Genomic DNA, 20,012 nt, shown 5'->3' with positions numbered 1-20,012 from the left:
GGTTTGAGCTGCAACACAAAGATTGAAGGGCAACCCACCTGCTGCTGCACCAAGCACATCAACTGCTGCAACATTATCTTCGGCAACCAGTCTTGATTTTGGTAAACTTCAATTTCTATGCATTTATTGCGAAGAACTTTTGTGTTACGTGTAACAGTCTATCAACCTCATCAAAAACAAGAAACAGGAGCATCGCTGTCCTCAACATTAGTCATTAGACATTTATCAAGCTTTTTTGTTGTAAGAACTACCCCGTCCGAAGGCAGTGGGAAATTTGCACACTTGCTGCCTTTCTTGGCTGGGGTTATCAAATATTCTTCAAGTAATTCAAATTAAAAATGCAGACCCTTTATTTAGCCTTCTTGGTAACTACTTCCTGTGAATAGCAGTGGGTAATTTCAACACGTGCATCCTTTCTTGCGACGCACAGTCTGTGAAAAGAGCTAGGTATCCAAAGATCTACTTCCCTGATAAGACAGTGGTTACTTTGCGCGTCTGCAGCCTTTCTTACTTTTAAACGTATTCATCTTCCATTCAATGAACACATCATCTACACATACACACACATACTTGCTGCCTTTCTTGGCTATGGTTATCAACTATTCTATTTCATATTCATATTCAAAGTGCAGGCCCTTTATCGGGCCTTTTTATTGTAACATCTACCCCAGCCGAAGGCATTAAAAAAACTGCACACTTGCTGCCTTTCTTGGCTGGGGTTATCAATTCTTTTTGTAATACAAATTCAAAGTGCAGGCCCTTTATTGAGCCTTCTTGGTAACTATTACTCATGAAACACAGTGGGTAATTTGCGCACTTCCTGACGTTCAGGTATTATAAAAAGCTTAATAAAAGTCTACCAATATTAAAAAAGAGCCAGTATGGTCTATGGTTTTCAAATCTTCTGTTTGTTATTCTAATTCAAACTACAGGCCTTTTATTGAGTGTTCTTGGTAACTACTACCCGTGAATGGCAGAGGGTAATTTGCACACTTGTAGCCTTTCTTATTTTTTACATTATTCATCTTCCACTCAATCAACACATCATCTACACGTACACACACCTACTTGCTGCCTTTCTTGGCTATGGTAATCAACTATTTTTCTATTTCATATCTGTATTCAAAGTGGAGGCCCTTTATCGAGCCTTTTTGTTGTAGCTACTACCTCGGCCAAAGGCAATAGAACATTTGCACACTTGTTGCCTTTCTTGGCTGAAGTTATCAATTACTCTTGAATTCCATATTCTGATTTAAAATCAAGGCCCTTTATCGAGACTTTTTCATGTAGATACTACCCTGCCAGAAGGCAGTGGGAAATTTGTGAACTTGCTGCGTTTCTTTGTAGGAGTTATGAGCTATTGTTCAATTTCACATCCCTATTCAAAGTGCAGGCCCTTTATCGAGCCTTTTTCTTGTAGCTACTACCCCGGCCAAAGGCAGTGATAAATTTGCACACTTGCTGCTTTCTTGGCTGGGTTTATCAATTCTTGAATTTCACATTCTGTTTCGAACTCATAGCCCTTTATCAAGTCTTTTTCTTCCAGCAACTATCCCGGCCAAACGCAGTGGGAAATTTGCACACTTGTTGCCTTTCTTGGCTGGGGTTATCAATTATTCTTCTATTTCATATCCGTATTCAAAGTGCAGGCCATTTGTCGAGCCTTTTTGTTATAGCTACTACCCTGGCCGAAGGCAGTAGGACATTTGCACACTTGCTGCCTTTCTTGGCTGGGGTTATCAATTATTCTTCAAGTAATTATTTTTCAAAATGCAGGCCCTTTATTCAGCCTGCTTGGTAACTACTTCCCGTAGATGGCAGTGGGTAATTTCCACACTTGAATCCTTTTTTGTGACGCACAGTCTGTTTAAGGAGCTGGGTATCCAAAGATCTACTTCCCTGATAAGGCAGTGGTTACTTTGCACGTCTGCAGCCTTTCTAACTTTTTACCTTATTCATCTTCCATTCAATGAACACATCATCCACACATACACACACTTACTTGCTGCCTTTTTTGGCTGGGGTTATCAATTATTCTTCAATTTCATATTCTGATTCAAAGTCAAGGCCCTTTATTGAGCCTTTTTGTTCTAGCTACCACCTCGGCCACAGGCAGTGGGACATATGCACACTTGCTGCCTTTCTTGGCTGGGGTTATCAAATATTCTTCAATTTCATATTCTGATTCAAAGTCAAGGCCCTTTATCGAGCCTTTTTGTCATAGCTGCTTCCCCAGCCGAAGGTTAATACTTCAAAAGTAATCTTTAAACTTTGCCAAACTACTCTTTCAAATTGTGATCCATCCAAAAAATACTTCTTTAGCACAGCAAATATAGTGCCACACGTGAAGAAATTGCACCCCAACAACTTTGCTTGAGCTGCAACACAAAGATTGAAGGGCAACCCACTTCCTGCTGCACCAAGCACATCAACTGCTGCAACAGCATCTTCAGCAAGCAGTCCATAGTCACTTATTAATCTTGATTTTGGTAAACTTAAATTTATATGCATTTATTGCAATAAACTTTTGTGTTACGTGTAACAGTCTACCAACCTCATCAAAAACAAGAAACAGGAGCATCGCTGTCCTCAACATTAGTCATTAAACATTCATCAAGCTTTTTTGTTGTAATAACTACCCCGCCCGAAGGCAGTGGGAAATTTGCACACTTCCTTTCTTGGCTGGGGTTATCAATTATTCTTCAAGTAATTCAAATTCAAAATGCAGGCCCTTTATTCAACTTTTTTGGTAACTACTTCCAGTGAATAGGAATGGGTGATTTCAACACTTGCATCCTTTCTTGCGACGCACAGACTGTGTAATGAGCTGGGAATCCAAAGATCTACTTCCCTGATAAGGCAATGGTTACTTTGCGCATATGAGGCCTTTCTTACTTTTTACCTTATTCATCTTCCGTTCAATGAACACATCATCTACACATACACACACCTACTAGCTGCCTTTCTTGGCTATGGTTATCAACTATTCTATTTCATATTCATATTCAAAGTGCAGGCCCTTTATCGAGCCTTTTTATTGTAACATCTACCCCGGCCGAAGGCAGCAAGAAATTTGCACACGTGCTGCCGTTCTTGGCTGGCGTTATCAATTATTCTTGAATTTCACATTCTGATTCAAAGTCAACGCCCTTTCATCGAGCCTTTTTGTTATAGCTACTACCTCGGCCAAACACAACACAACATGGCAGGACTATGAAAATCATCTAAATCTACAGCACTACATGCCAAAAAGAAATGCTTACTGTGTAAGTAACATTTTCCATTGTTAAGATATAAAATCTGTCAATAGAAAAGAAACATGTTCTCAGTATAGTGAAATGACTTTTTGTGATATACTGAAACTATTTTCACAACTTCTTTACTGTTGTATGTTGTTACAGTGTTTTCTTCCTCCTCATGTTCAATATCTTAAGCTACACTGCAACTATTTTCACAACTTCATTACTGTAATATTGATGTTTGTAATACTCACATAAAACATTTTATGACACCTTGAAACTATTTTTAAAACTTGATTTCTATAATATCAGGGTTTCAACTGCTTTCATAAAACGTTTTGGGATATATTGCAACTATTCTAAAAAATTCTTTACTGTAATATCAGTGTTTGAGTTAGTAACAGAAAATAAATGTGATACATTGTACTGTGTGGCTCACTACAATATTAAAACAGAAATGTGATAGTGTTTGCTGGAACTGTAAGGATATAGACCGGGGTATTCAAGGTATAAAACACAAGTTTGACGGTGCATGGAAGAGTGCATACATAGTCTATAGGAGTTGGAAGCAGTCCATGCCTTAAGGCCCACTTTGCATCAGGAGTACTTCAGTACTACCTGAATGATTCCAATTCTGCAAGAAGTGTGTCTCAAACCATTATTATTTTATATAATAATACATGTATTCTTGTAACATCTCATAATTTAATAGAACTTTAAAAATAATTTCAATGTGTATTTCATTTTCCTGCTTATCAATTTCAAAAGTCATATAATCATACTCAATGTCATCTAATGCTTCCACAAAATCAGCATTCAAGATTTTGCCTACAAAATTACAACTGATATCTGCAGTATTATTTTCTTCCTCTTCATTGTAGCTACTTTGAAAAAGTATGTTCAGCTCTTCTATGACACTGTTATTAATTTCAAAACCATCTTCCAACTTGTTTTGTTGATTTTCCATACTATTTTTCTTATTTTGTAGGTCCTTCTACAAAAACATAAACACTTCATTTTATCCTGACTTTAATATCAGCATATTTTGTACTTGAGTGTATATTATTTTGAAAACATTCGAAAAATAAAAACAATAAATACAGTGTCACTATGCATTGTGTCAAGTGCTTTACTAAGCATTTACAAGAATATGTTACCTTTCATTGTAGTCACATACAAACCAAAGCAAGATACAACACTGCAACTAAAGCACATTACATAATGGTACAAAGCATCTCATTGGAGTGTTGGGTATTAGGATAACATACACAACTCACATATAAAATGATTTTAGAAACTTGTTACTTTTTCAATGATAAGAATTAGTAATATCTTTCCGAGAACATTTGAATATTTAAAAGGGTAAAGTAAGAGGTGAAGAACACAGGTAAGAAGTTACATCTCAAGATGCAAGAATGGATGAAAAGGGTGGTCCAAAATCTCCATGTACAATACCCAGTGGAGATGTTTTAAAAGTGGGTACACTCAAGGAATTCTATAATGTGCAATAAGTATTAACGATAACACCACACAGAATGGGTAAGAACAGATAAAATAATGGATTGATGCGCTTAGACTATGATGAGAATACACTGTAGAAGGACCACGGTCAAGTGCAAAGAGTAAATACTTAAGATATAGCCAACGAAGTGACAACAAGAACCAGGAGGGTCCAAGAGTAGTGATGGATGGGTTTCTTAACCCGTGTCCTACCTACTGTGTTGTAAACTTAAAACAGTGACGACAGCAGTGCCATACTTTCATTCCCCCCATTACGTTGTCAATTAGGGTGGAGGGAGAGAAAGGAAAGGAGTAAACTACATGTCTACGGATGTACTGCTATGTTCATAACACTGGATCAAGCACTGAATAAGCAAACTCAGATACAAAAGAAAATACACAAAGGAAATCTACACAAATAAGACGGTTAATTTGAACACAAACTGGTAAGTCAACAAAACAACAAAAAGGCTAAGGACACTGCAACGGATGCTACGCTGTAGAACTCATTGTCAGGTCCATGAAACTGTGCGGGCAGCTGGTAGGAGCCTGCACAGGAGGATGGAAGTGCGAGGCCCCTGGAGAAGCTTGGGGGAGTGGCGGTCCCAGGGCTACAAGGTGGGGCCGTGAGCCACCCCGCATACTTCAAAATAAAACGCCAGAGGGTGGCGTTCCTAGGGCTCCGAGGGCCCTACAAGCCCCCCATCATGGAAAAAATAGTCCCCCAGTTTTGGGCCCCCCGGGAGCTAATTAAGAATAAAAACAGACTTCTAGTTTATTTTACATTTCTGCCGCGAATGTGTATGATACACTTACCCCGCAATTTCTTATTTTTTAAAAAACAATAACAATTTGCAATCTAAAGATCCATGTAGGACCCCCTGACCAGGCCTAGAGGGTCAGGATGTTTCTACCCTGCCCCATTTCCTTTTTTTTCTACTTTCTTTTACTGTTTTCTTGTCACTCGGTTCTACGGAGGCACAAGATGGCTGCCAACACTTCCTGGTTTGCAGTGTTGACACACAGTAAACATTCAATCAACATGCAGCTCGTGGTCCTAATTGTACGGTTTTCGGTACACTTACTGTACGCATAGGGGGAGGGGGAGAGGGGGGCAGCTGAAAACATACTTAAAACATTTTTTTTTAAAAAGCCCAAGGAGGTCGCGGTCCCCGTGGCTACGGGGAGGGCAGCCATAAGCCCCCCACAAACTTCAAAATGAAATCCCGGGGAGTGCCATTCCCCAGTACTCCAGAGACCTTACAAGCCCCCAATTATGATAAAAAAATGCCCCCGGGATTTGGTCCACCTAAAACTGACTTCTACTTTCGTTTTTTCCTTTTCCATGGGGTGCGCGTACGATACACGTACCCCGTGATTTCTTATTTAAAAAAAAATAATAATAATTTGACCTAAAGATCCATATGGGACCCCCTGAACAGGCCAACAGAGTCAGGATGTTTCTACCCTGCCCCCTTTCCTTATATTTCAACTTTGTTTTACTGTTTTCTTCTGACTCAGTTCTACCAAGGCACAAGATGGCCGCCAACACTTCCTGGTTTCGAGTGTTGACAGACAGTTGACATCCAATCAGCATGCAGCTCGTGCTCGTAATTGAACGGATCTCCGTACGCGTGCAGTACTTCGTCTCTAGATATCGCTATGATTTTACTTTTGATTTTCTCAGGAACTACTGAACGGATTTACACCATTTAACAAAAAGCACAATCTGCGAACCGAATTCTACCTCTCTGCCAAATTTAGTGTAATTCCGTTCTGCCGTTGGGGCTGTAGCCCTGGCTAAAGGTCCCTATGGAAAAGTGCATTGGGAAAACACATTTGGGGACCCCCCTTTTTTCTCAGCCCCCACTTGATGAATCACCCCCAAACTTCCAGGGAAGGATCGGAGCCGAGCAGGTCATTTTCTTGGAGAAAATTGCACAGATTCGTCCACCAGCGCCAAAGTTATTCCAAATAGAATGTTGTGGATTTCCTATGGAAAGTAGTTCCTAACTATAACTACCTACTGGCGATCGCCAGTAGGTAATATATACACACACATATATACATGCATATATATATATACATATATACACACATGCATATATATATATTTTTCTTTTTACTGAAAAAAACATAGCTTTCAAGGATGTTATAGTTAGTTCTGCTAACTATAACTGCGCGCCCGCAAACCACTGCTGATGATGTCACATATTACATCATTCATAGCATGGTCAGTGACATCAATGATGACATCACTGATGACATCTCAAATGACATCACTGATGACATCATCAACGTGACAATCAGATTCACTCATACATGCTGTCAATGATCAATAGAACACTATCAAGTATACTTATACACCTATATCGACATTACACACCAGCACACATCCTATTCACGTATGCAGTCATCCTACTCACTTATGCAAACAATGGATTATACTTATATTTAGTCAGCTACACACTTATACAAACACCACTTCATTTATTCATATAGATAGTAACTCATACTTAGTGTGTTATAAAATCACTATTGCAAGTATACAGTTATCCATACAGTCACTCATACAATCTCGGAGTCTTATGTATACTTATTTATATACAACTGTCACATACATTGCCTTTTATTTTTTTAGTTTGTTGGACATGTACCATTGAGAGATATATTTGCTCATCACCACACCATAAAGATATTCACTCACCCACACAACTGTTGTAACATGCAGTCTTAACTTCATGTATCTACTGAATCAACTATTCACACATCTTTGGGCAGTCACACCCCCCCACCGAACCACACACACAATCACTCTCCCATACAAATACTCAGTTAACTAATCAATAACTAATATAGATTTTCACGTAGCTAGTAACCAACTGGTGCAGCAGTTTACACAACAATTAACAAAGTGATACAGATAGTCACACAGTTTAGTCACTATCCAATATATTTAATGAGACACTATAAATTTGTCAAGTAAACAGTCAATCACACAGCTACTAAATCCTGCATCCAGATATTTATATATCCACTCATTCTTCAATGCAGATTGTTATATATATAATACATATTTAAATAACGAACCAAACCACATTCACTTGATGATGTCATCAGTGATGTCATCAGTGATGTCATTTGAGATGTAATCAGTGATGTCACTGACCATGTCACTAATGAGGTAATATGTGACATCATCAGCAGTGGATTGTGGGCGTGCAAGTTATAGTTAGCAGAACTAACTATTACGGAGGAATTTCAATGGTATTGTACGAGTGACATGTACAGCTAACTATACCAGCCCTGAAACCTATGGTTTTTTTCAGTGAATTTTGAAGGTTTTTTAAATGACAATTTTTAAATGTAATATTAGTTATATTTATTTCTTTGATACTGATTACCTTATTTTTTTAACTATTTATTTTTACATATTTAATTTTTTAAATTATATTATATTTTTTTAATATGAATGGAAAAAAATGTTTTTTAAAATATTGAAACTCAAATATTGTTTTTTTTGTTTGATATTTTTATTGTAATATATTTATATTATTTCCTTGATTGTTATTTTTTTCAATTTGTTTTTGAGTCGCGCACCCAAAGCATACCTTTCTTGATCACTGCGTGGAACCTAGCCGCCATTTTAAGAATGTTGTGAAGGATCTGCGTAGGGATTGTGGCGGGTGCGTATTTTCGTGTACGATTGCTATGCGACCAGTACGCGACTCCAGCTCCTGCATGTTTCGCGACACATGCACATTACTGTACGCGACGCTCGTGCGCTTCCACGTGACATCATATACGTGTTGGACAAGGTGGGTGCACAACTCCCGCAAAAAATATTTCTTGCCTAAAATGATATATATATGTCTTTAATATACATATTAGGGAAAGACATTATCTAAGCTATTCATAAAAATAATATATTTTTACTTGTAATAAACGTATATTATTTTTAAATGCAATTTCGCGTAGTCGCGTTGGGTGCGTCCTGCCTGTGCACACGGTGCGCGGACTCCATGTGACTTGAAAAAAAAAGATTTGATTGGTTCATAACATTCCCCATTGTAACTTTTGAAGGATCCCACCCATTTCAATCATTCTTCTTTGAGCTTCTTTGGAGACAGATCTCTCAGCTTAGAAGAACTTTCTTTGGATAATTATTTTTGTTGGATTTTTCAAATCCAGGAGACAATGGCTTCAGGCCTGCAGCCACAAGATTCTGACCATTCTTTATCGGAAGAATTTTGTTTTTTAACCTCTACATCCTCAGAGACCTACATTGGTGGTGTGGAAGTTTTTTACGTTCCCAAAAGGCCAAAAAAAAGTGAATGACACCAAAGTTGCCTGTAAAATATGTGAGAGGGTTCTATTCAGTTTGGAGAAGAAATATTCCTACAGTACTGCCAGTTTGTACAATCATCTCAAGACTCTCACTCAGTAAATCTGGCTCAGGAGGAGTGCCGAAGATTACAAGACAACCCTCCACCTGTAGTGCCTAGTACATCTGGCACTTCCGCCTCACCAGCATGACCAGACATACGTCCTGAATTTGCTCACCTGAAGATACACTGCATAAAGCACAACTAGCTTCTATGCTATGGAGAGCAGTCTGTTGAGTTAGTGTGTACCTCGCAACAAAATCATCGCTGTTAGACTTTTGTTTGCTTTTTTTTGTTGGGAATGGCTGTTAATTCCTGAAGTTGCCTGATTTTTTCGTCCTTTATTCTTTTAAAAAAACACCAAAAAATGTTTTTTTTAAAAACTACAAAAAAATAAAAAGCAAAAAAACAACAATAATCTAAGTTCTTTTCAGAATTAACTTCTCTGGTTAAAGAAAGAGCTATATTTGTATGATAGTGTGGGAAAGATTGGTTGAATGTATACGTAGTGCATAATTGACTGGAAGAATGCATTAGAAGTGTATGGTGAATGTATAAGTGCAAAACTATAAGGAAGTGCTGCAGCATGGTACTGATTTCTCTTTAGCTGCGCTGTGCTGTGGTACTTCCAAAGGACAGAGATGCAACGCTATGCTTACCTCTGCACTGCTGCTTAAACTGCTGTCATGTGGTGACGCAGGCACCCTTGTACCATGGTGCAAGGATATCTGGGTCGTGCGGAGTTTGTTTTTGTGCAGGAAGACAGTGAAGGCGTTTATCTCCTTCAATGTATGCTCTGAAATTCAGCATATATTGAAATTCTCCTTGTTGTGTCTTGCTTCTCCAACTGGAGGATCCATACACATCTCTAGATGTATGATTTCTCATAAATCTGGAGATGTCTTGTTCTATGAGTGTTGTGTGCAAACACCCACAGCAACCTATTGAATGCCCATTCAACACAAAGTGGTGTGTATGATAAGGTCGTATTTACATGGAGAAGAAAAGCTACACAGAGTGCCTTTTCCTCTCCTTGTAAATATGAGAGATTCACTTCAGTATGTTACAAAACGTGACATATTGTTGTTACAGGATGCTTTTAAATCTGCCCCATAAGTGCTTAAGTATTGGCAGAATGTTACAATAAGAACATATTGCTAGTTGATTAATTGAAAAATTGCATGAGAGTGACAGGAGGTAAGCACAGCGGTATCTCTACATAGATTCTCAAAGAGGAATGATTGAAATGCTTGCAGTGCTTCAATTGTTACAATGGCAAATGTTATGAACCAATCAAATCTTTTTTATTCAGGTCACATGGGATTCTATGACAGAGAGATTCCAAAACTATACACATATAAACTGGGTATTTTGAAGACTGTATTAAAACTTTGTAGCGTCTTGCAGGTCTGCTTACATACTATATTCAGCAATTCATTTGTACTAGGCTTACTGACTAGGCCAATCCATAAGTATATGACTAATAACTTGAGTAATTTCAGTACTGTGAAGAGAGTGCAAGATAAATTTATAAGTACTTATGAAATAGCAAAGTGATAGGTTAGAGACATAGTGCTGCATGGATGAATGGACAACTGGTTTGGACAGACTTACAGCTCTCAGGATTCAAGGTGACTTAATCTCATAGTATAAAAAGGTTATAGGGCGTGTTTATAGAGTGCTGAAGGAAGGAGATGGTGCCTGATGTGACATGACATGCGCAAACGCACTCTGTGATGTGTTTTAAGTTGAGTAAATTAGTCTCTTTAAATCCTGAAAATCCCTGGGTCCTACTAGCCCACCATGTCCCTCTATTAAACACTATACAGCTGCGTTGCAGAGAGGTGGTCCGAAGCCATGGCCCATTTTACACCTCTCTGCAATGCAACTCTCTGGCACTTTCTGCACATATCTGGTGGGTTAGTTGGCCCCCAGGAACCCTCAGGACACTTTATCCCGTAACTTAAAATGCCCACAGAGCATGTTTCCACACATATCTACCCCGACCATCCCCCTTTCTTCACCAGTGTGTAAACACAGCCCATTGTGCATTTTAATACTTAGTTAATCTTACCTTCACAGTAATAGATATAAAAAATGCTAAACATTTTTCTCAGTTGTTTTTTATAATTTACTTTTCTGAAAATTTCATATTTTAGAATTAGGATCTGTGAAAGAGAAGGAAAAATACAGTTATAATATATAATATAATATTTTTTACAACACAACATAATTTTAACATTATATAAATATTTTCTTTGCCGATTTTGCTGTTCTCAGAATATATTGAATTTCTCTACAAACAGTGATTTCAATGTTACTCATCACATAACAGCGGGCAAAAAAAAACAATCAATACGATTATTTAAAAAAAAAGTTTGTCTAAAATATTTTTAATATATCTATTTCTGAACATTCCATAAAATAATATCCTCAATAGCATACCATATAATACAAATGACAGATGTATAAAATACTTCCTTCTAAGAGAATTTTCTTACTTGAATATTAAAGAACTCAAATAATAATTCAATGAACAATTATTTTTATACACTTTAAATAATGTTCCTTAAAAATATATGCTTTGAGAATGTGCGAGAAAACGTCCTTAATTGAAATGTATACATTTCCTCTAGGCCAAATGGTATTCCTGAAATCCTTTATAGTGAAATTGTCCACTAGTAATTGTATTAATACATCAAAGGTCGAATTATCTTCTTAAAACTTTGGCTTTAAAAATATTAGGTAGGAATTTGGTAATTTGGTAGGCAAACAATGTCTAAGAATCAAATGAACAGCATTACAATATGTCCGTCCTTTATTGCATTTTAAATAGACAGTGTAATGTCCAGAAGTTGTTGAAGGACCATCATGGAAAATAATTGCTACTGCTACAAAAAGTTCTTCCTGATATTGATACTTGACTTGATACAAAATGCTTAAATAAAGTGTCCAATTTTCTTCCATCAGCTGTACAACATTGTATCATTAAAATTATATATTGTCTATATCTTCGTATAAATAATGTTGATAACATTTCTGATTTGCCTTGGCTACACTCCATGTTTTGATTTGCTGCTTTAACTAATTTGTTGAAAGACACTGTTTTACAGTCTGGTAATGTCAAATATATAAATCTTTCAGTTTCTCTGTTACTGCTACATGTAAACATACAATTTTCACATTGATATTCCCATTTATAATGAAGGCCAAAAAGATTTTCAATTTCTGTTCCTTCATTTCCAATACAGCAAGCATATACATTAGAAATTCCTGAGCATCGTTGGATATTTTGCATAAATTGTGTAGAACCAGAACATATATCAAAAAGATTATGAATGTCAGGAACACTTTGCATTTTACTTTTATAAGTTCTCAGTTTTTCATAAATACAATCCAACAAGGAAGAAAATCTTTTTTCACGATTCTCCATAATTTGTTGTTGCAAATTTTTTAGAAAAAACAACATTGAGCACTATATTAGCATAGCAGTTGATACCAGCACTATTTTCAAACTGATACCCAACAATCTCTTCAATAGTGTCCTTTTTCTTTTTGCTTGCAATCTCAACATTATCTTGATTTTTTTCCTTCTCTATAACTTCACTACAGATATTCTCATATCTTCTTTTTTGAACTACTACACACTTTTCAAATACAGGATATTGACCTAAATTGGGAGCACACACTCTTCTTAACCTATAATACTCTTTTACACAGTTTGCATCTGCAGTAATCTTCAAAATCAAATAAAAAACAAACCAGATAAAGTTCTGACTCGGGGCAAAGCAACATATGCCATACCCTCTTTAAACACGGTACTTCCTATGTTCACCAAAGCACTGTTTACACCTAATGCTTGAGATTTATGAATAGTCACTGCATATGCCAAAGTAAAAGGAAACTGTTTTCCATGAACATGTAAATCTTCAACAGGCAGAAAATGAACTGAACAACAACCAATTTGTTTTACTTCTTCAATTTGATTAAATTTGATTTTTTTAAATTCAATTTCACATCTATTTTGATAATTAACAAAATCAACATCTTTACCCATTGCTCCATTTACTAAACCTTTTCTACATCCAAATTACGCCTTAAAATTACCTGACAGTTTACACATACATATAAATTATTTTCTAAAGCAGCAGTTTTAGATATTGATTTTTCTGAAGAATCCAATTTTGTTTTCAATTTTTCTATCAAAATAATAGTGCTTCCTTCATGTTTATTTTATCAATTGCTTCCATTTCTATTATTTCTTCATTTGCTAGGTTAAAAAGTTGTTTATTAAATATAGAACACTCGCGCAGTGTTGGCATTAAGCAGATTAGAGATTTATTTTCTGCAATTTTCATATATATTTTCTCAGGAACTATATTTTCATTTGGAAACACATTCGAAAGTAGTCGACTTTGCAAAGCTTGTTTTCCATGTTCTGTCAGTACTCCAATTCGTATATCTTGAAGAATAGTTCCATATTCAACATCTTTTGCCTGTCGCATATTTGTAATGAGTTCTTTGTGTTCAAAATATGACAAAATATTAACGTTTCCAACACTTCCCAAAGACTTTCTGGTTTCTTCATGCACAAGTGTTTTAAATACTGGTTGCCCTTTTATGGGAGTAAGTTGCAGTAGATTTTAAAAAATCATTACATGTTTTTCTCCAAATAAGACATCATTTTAGAATTTGCTGCATTCTTAAATGCACAAAAGCAAGCATTAAATTTGAGAGCATGCTGACGTCATCAATATTTAGAAGTTTCATTTCCTTTAGCACTCTTGAAACTTCATAACAAGCTTCTCCAGATAGCTTGTGATATTCCAATTTGTTCTCATGCTTTACAGGTAGCATAAGTAAATGATGCAATGTAATTCCTTTAATGTTGTGTGCTGCCAACTCAGTTTGAGCAGTTACACCACAAGACAATTGTGAGTCAGTTGTTTTCTGTAGATAACAGGTTAATACTTTAATTAAGGAACTTTTTCCTGTTCCAGCTTGATCACTGACACACATTCAGATAGGTTGAAATGATGTGCATGTGCATTCTTTCTTTTCATGAAGAAATCCATGGTCAATCTGTTGTTTCACTTGCTGATATATTTCTTTCTGTTCAACATTTAGTTGTTCTTCCAAATTTCTTAAGTCCATAATATCTTCTTGAACTTGATGCATTGCTGTTTCCACTTCATTCATGGCAATTGCCGCTTCATTTTCAAGAATTGGTTGTTTTAGTGGATCTTGACTCAGTGGATCAGAACTTTGACTGAACTGCCCCTAGCAATCTCAGCTGCAATAGTAGCTTCTTGATCAATTTAATCGTTCAACATTTTCAGATAATTTGCAAAAACAGTACATTTTATGGTATCTTTACAAGCATTGAAGGAATCTTCATAGCTCTGAAAATCTCCAAGTAATTCCAATTCTGTAAGCCACGGTTTGAAAAGTTGAAAAAGTGCTAAGTCGTAAAATTCCCTTTTATCAGGAGTGTCACAACTCAGTTTTTTGCGATTAATCCAATTTCCTTTCTTTTGTTTCACCAAACTTCCTTCGGGACCAAGTACTACATATTTTCCATCATTGATGTTTTCTTTAGTAATCTGTTTAAAAGTGTAGTTTTGCAGCACTTCATAGAGACATATGTTCTCAAGGTGATGACTTCTATGTGGATAATATGTTTGTTTTGACAATATCTGTACTTTCCGGATCTTTTTCTGCTATATATTCTATTTCTTGTACAGATTTAAGTACTCGATTTCACGTTGCAGCAAGACCTAGACTCACCCAAATGATTCTTCTAGATTTTGAGTATAAACTTGCAGATGATAACCGCTCTGAGCATTCATACACTCCAATTTCTCAATGGGATAACATCTTCAAACTGAAACTGTAGATTTCTTACTAAGACTCTTCTCGTGAGAAATTTCTTCCCACATTACTTTCAATTCGCCTTTTCTGATTTTGTAATGTAGGATGTCACATACCGGGTGACAGCAATGGAATTATCTGCAACATACTGAATATCCTTATTAGAATTCCACATTGAGAGACTAACCGGATTATAATCATTTATGTATTTTGATTCTTCACTTCCTCTCAAATTGTATGATTTTTTGGGGGATTTTCTAGTAAAGGTATGTCTGATAGCTAACATACAACTGTTCACTCTTCCTTCGGATATTACAGGACTTGGAAATCCAAAACGACATTTGGTATAAAACTTTTCCTTAGACTTGTATTTTCGTCGACAGTATTTTCCTCATCGATGACTTAGGAATCGTAATATTTGTTGTCTTAAGTTGTTTTCTTCTGTTCTTTTTGGTATAGCACCTGTGGCATATTTTGCAATAAAAGACAAAAGAGTATCATCCGAATCAGTTCCTAATTTGGGGCATCCTTGATCCATATCAGCATATGTATTTGAGGAGCACCTCTTGCTTGATACTCCTTTCTCCAAAAGAAATCCACAACATCTCCAAAGGAGGATTCTTTTTATTGCAGATAAAAGACATCATAGCTACAAATCTATGATTGAAATATCTGCATCCATTAACAAGATTTAAAGAGCACAGTTCTCCAGGAGTCTTGTATTCAATATTTGTTATATTAGAATATGCCTCTTGAAGAAATTCAAGTAAATCATCCCAGGCATATTCAGCACAGCTTAGGGTAAGGAACCACGTAGGAGTTTCTAAGTTCCTTAGCATACATTTAAGTTCTCCATGACGATGGTACCAATACTCATTAGTACCACGCTGCTGAGGTTCTATATGATCCTCTCTCCGATGTACTTTATCCATAAATTCCTTTGCTGAAACATTTTGAAGATGTAGTCCTGTTTTCAATATGTGGTTGACTGCATATCAAAGTCAAGACAAGTCACTCTCAAACAAAAGATGAAATATATATGGGATACATTGTCGAAATCTTGTATCTTCTGCATACAATCTTGTTGTCCGATATTCAGATGCAGGAATCTGAACTGATCATTCATCATATCGTCTACCTTTTCCTGTTGGGAACAACTGCGGAAAACAATGAGCTTCCAAACTTTTTTCCCATACACTCATGGGACTTCCCTTTGCTTTTTTCATTTGGAATAATTCAATAGCCTTCCCTATCATTTTTTTGGAATGAAGTGGATGTACACTATAATGTTCATAGATTTCTTCCCTTTTGGACATGTCCACGTTTTCAGTTTGACCACTTGACGTTTCAGTATCATCTCCTAAAAATATTTCTTCTTCTCCCACATACAAATTTTAATAGTACTCATTATTTTTGATCAGATACAATGTTGCCTTTTGCACTTTCCTAGCATCGACTAATTTTTGTCAGATTTTCTTACTCTTAGTAGGAACACCATTAACTAGAATAACTAGTGGTTCATTTTCTACATTCTCTTCACCAATAGTTTCAATAGTTTTCTTTAAATCTAGATGTAAATATACAGCTCTTCCTTTTAATGCTCTCTGTAAATCTGTAGGAGGCAATTTACCTGTTTTAGGCTCCATACGAACAATAGCCTGAAATGGGTGCACACAGTGAATCAAAATAGACTCATACATAATCAAAGCTATCAGTTCTGGAGGAATAGTTATCAACTCTAGATTATTATGGACAGAACTAGCAGGCATTTTATTCTCATCGAATTTGTTATGACAATATATACAAATATGCTGATCAGAACCCAAATCAAAACACTTCTCTACCAACAAATAAGTTGCAAATTCCTTCCACTTATCATTATTTTCTTTTTCACTTTTTAAATACAGATCAACACTCCTAGTCTGACTATTATAGTGAGTTCACCGGCAACAAATACAAGAATAATTAGGCCTTTCACCTGCAATCAACTTAAACTTTGTAATTTGTTCTTCAAAGTTTTTTGTGGTAGTATGTTCCACATTCTATCAACATTTTCTTCTATTAATGTGTCAGTTTCTGCACTCTCTTATTCAGGACCAACAAAACTCAATTTCTTCACAAACCTTCTTGACATCTGATACTGACCCATGCAAAAAAGCACTGTTCAACTCATTTAACTCTAGTGCTGGACTTTTTGCGTAAATCAATCTTCTGCCTAACTTCCCTATTTGAGAATGATGTACTGCTAACATCCTGTATTTTTTCTCACTCTGCAGGGATCTAGTCCTTGCAATATCTTAATCTTTTTTTAACACTTTTTTTTACTATATTGTTGTAAGAAATTATGTAAAATATCAATAGATTCCTGTTGTATACTACAAACACTACTGCAATCCCAAGTATACACTGGGGCTTTAGGATGTCTCCCTAGAACTTCCTCAGCTATCATTTCTTCTACCTTTCTGAAAACCATCTTATCTTTGTCAATCAGAACACCATTTCTAACCTCATAAGCTCGACCACTGGTATCAACTGCATGCAAAAAATTATTGGTCTGAAAATTACTCTCTTCATTAAAGAAAAACTCTGATCTTGAACTGTGTTTCCATTCACTCAAAAAAAGAACAAAAATGAGTTCTGTTAATTACTCTTTTCTTCTTACTTTTGGCCTTCATAAAATGGATTGGCTCATCTCGTGATCGAATTCTGTTTAAAACTAAAATTAATAATTTCCTTTTTAATTCAAAACCTTTCTCTAAAATAATTGCTATTTCCTTCTTTTTTTATAAAACACTGCTATTTTTTGTATTTCTTCACATCTTTTATCAAATTAGAAACAACTCTATTGTAAAACAGTTTTTTTCTAATTTATGCATACTTACCTTTTCTCCTTTTATTATACATATTGTCTTTTGAATGTGATTTCCTTTTATGTACATTTCTTTCCTTATTATACTTTTTTTTTGTTTGGAAAAGGCCCCAAGCAACAATCAACTGCTGAATATGCGGGAACGCAAAAGAAGACATTCAACATTTAATTTGCAACTGCAAAGGCCTGGACACAGAGCATAGATTACACTTAAAAGTGCCCCTTAACAAACTGGGCATAAGAACATGCCGGCAAGCGGTCATGGCTTGCTTCGATGGAAAACACATCCAATTAGCATGCCACTTTGTAAAATTTCTAGAGAAAGTAGAAAAGAAACAGGAAAGCCAGACGGCAGATACCAACTGCAGTAAAAATCAAGAACCAAATCAAAGGGGCACTGAACAGTGAGCCAAGTCGCACATTACAACGAAGCTTAAAACCCCAGGGGCAACGCCTTTTAAATAGTCACCGTAGGAATATAAGGGACCAAAGCTACCGTGTAAGGGTTACATGGTGTGAAAGTAGTATATATCTCAGCAGCAACAACTTCCTACCGCACAAAACTATTGCCATTGTATTTTCGTTTTTTCCAAGGTGTAAGACTATTCTTTCAAGTAACACAAGGGACTTACGGATTTTAACTCAAGTTTTGTGGAAAATTTGTATAAATTTCTGTAGCAATGACTATCAACATCATGAACCTATAGTGATTTTATACTTTTTATAGTTTTATATTTCCCGTGTATTAATATTTGCAATGGTTTTAATTAACTGAGCAATAAAGATTACTTACTTATTATACTTTTCAGTTGTTGAAGCATTCTTTGAACTTTCATCAATGTGCTCATTGTTTGTTGGCTTTGAAAGTTTTTTGATAAATTTTTTGGTCCTCTTACCGGCACACTTATTGTTTTTCCCCACATGATGTTGGTCATCCAAAAACTTGTTGTGGAATTTTCTTCAAATAATTGTCCTTTTTCTGTCCTTTTCTCTTTCTTAAGTTTTTCAGGCATGATACGTTTATTTTAAAGATGATAAACAATGTCTTTAAAAAAGAAATATAAATAAATGTATTTTAATAAATTTATAAATTATACTTTTCTATTACTATACAAACACATTGTATGAAAACCATTTAACAACTTTCTTTTGAAATCACTCATTAAAATTATAATTGCAGGTGTAAAGATAAGTGTGTAGGTGATTAGAGGTCTGCATGTGTAATGGACAAGAGTTTGTACCAGTGTTTGCGTTCAGTCCTGGGAAATTGTATGAGTACTTAGGCACTGACTGAATGATTAGAGTCCTGCAAAGAGAATGCCTGGGTGAATGTATAAGTGTTTGGTTTTTTGGTACAGTGTTTAGATTAGTACATGATGCTGGATGGCTGACTGGAGGAATGCATAGGGAGTGACAGGGTGTTTGCTGGAGTGTATTGGTACTGCCTGAGTAATTGAAGATGTGAAACACAAGTGGGTAGGTGGTTAGATGACTACATGCGTAGTAGGCAGGAGTTTGTACAAGTGTATGTGTTAAGGCCTAGCTTACTGTATGAGTAGTTGGGTACCAAACCAATGATTCAAGTGCTACAAGGAGAGTGCCTGTATAAGCGGTTGGGTTTTGGCACTGTAAAAGGATTAGTACATAGTGCTGAATGTGTCACTAGAGGAGTGCAAGGCGAATGACAAGCTGTTTGCTGGAGTGTATGGATACTGACTGGGGAAAGGAAGGTGTGAAAAATAAGAGTGTATGTGCTTAGAGAACTGCATGCATATTGAACAGAGGTTTGTAGCACTCCATTTTGTAAGGCCTAGATTACTGCATGAATACTTGGGTATTAACTGAATGATTAGAGTACAGCAAGGAGATGCCTGGGTGAATTTATAAGTGGTTCAGTTTTGGCACAGTGAATGGATTAGTACATGGTGCTGAATGAGTCACTAGAGATGTGCAAGTGGAGTGACAGTGTGTTTGCTGGAGTGTATGGATAATGCCTGGGGAAATGAAGGTGTGAAAGATAAGTGTGTAAATGGTTAAAGGACTGCAATCATAGTGGATAGAGGTTTGTAGCACTCAATGTTGTAAGGCCTGTTTTACTGCATGAATACTTCGGTACTAACTGAATGATTAAGAGTACTACACTGGGTG

This window comes from Lissotriton vulgaris, chromosome 7, assembly GCF_964263255.1.
Source record: "Lissotriton vulgaris chromosome 7, aLisVul1.2, whole genome shotgun sequence".
NCBI lineage: Eukaryota > Metazoa > Chordata > Amphibia > Caudata > Salamandridae > Lissotriton > Lissotriton vulgaris.
This window is presented reverse-complemented; position numbering follows the sequence as displayed.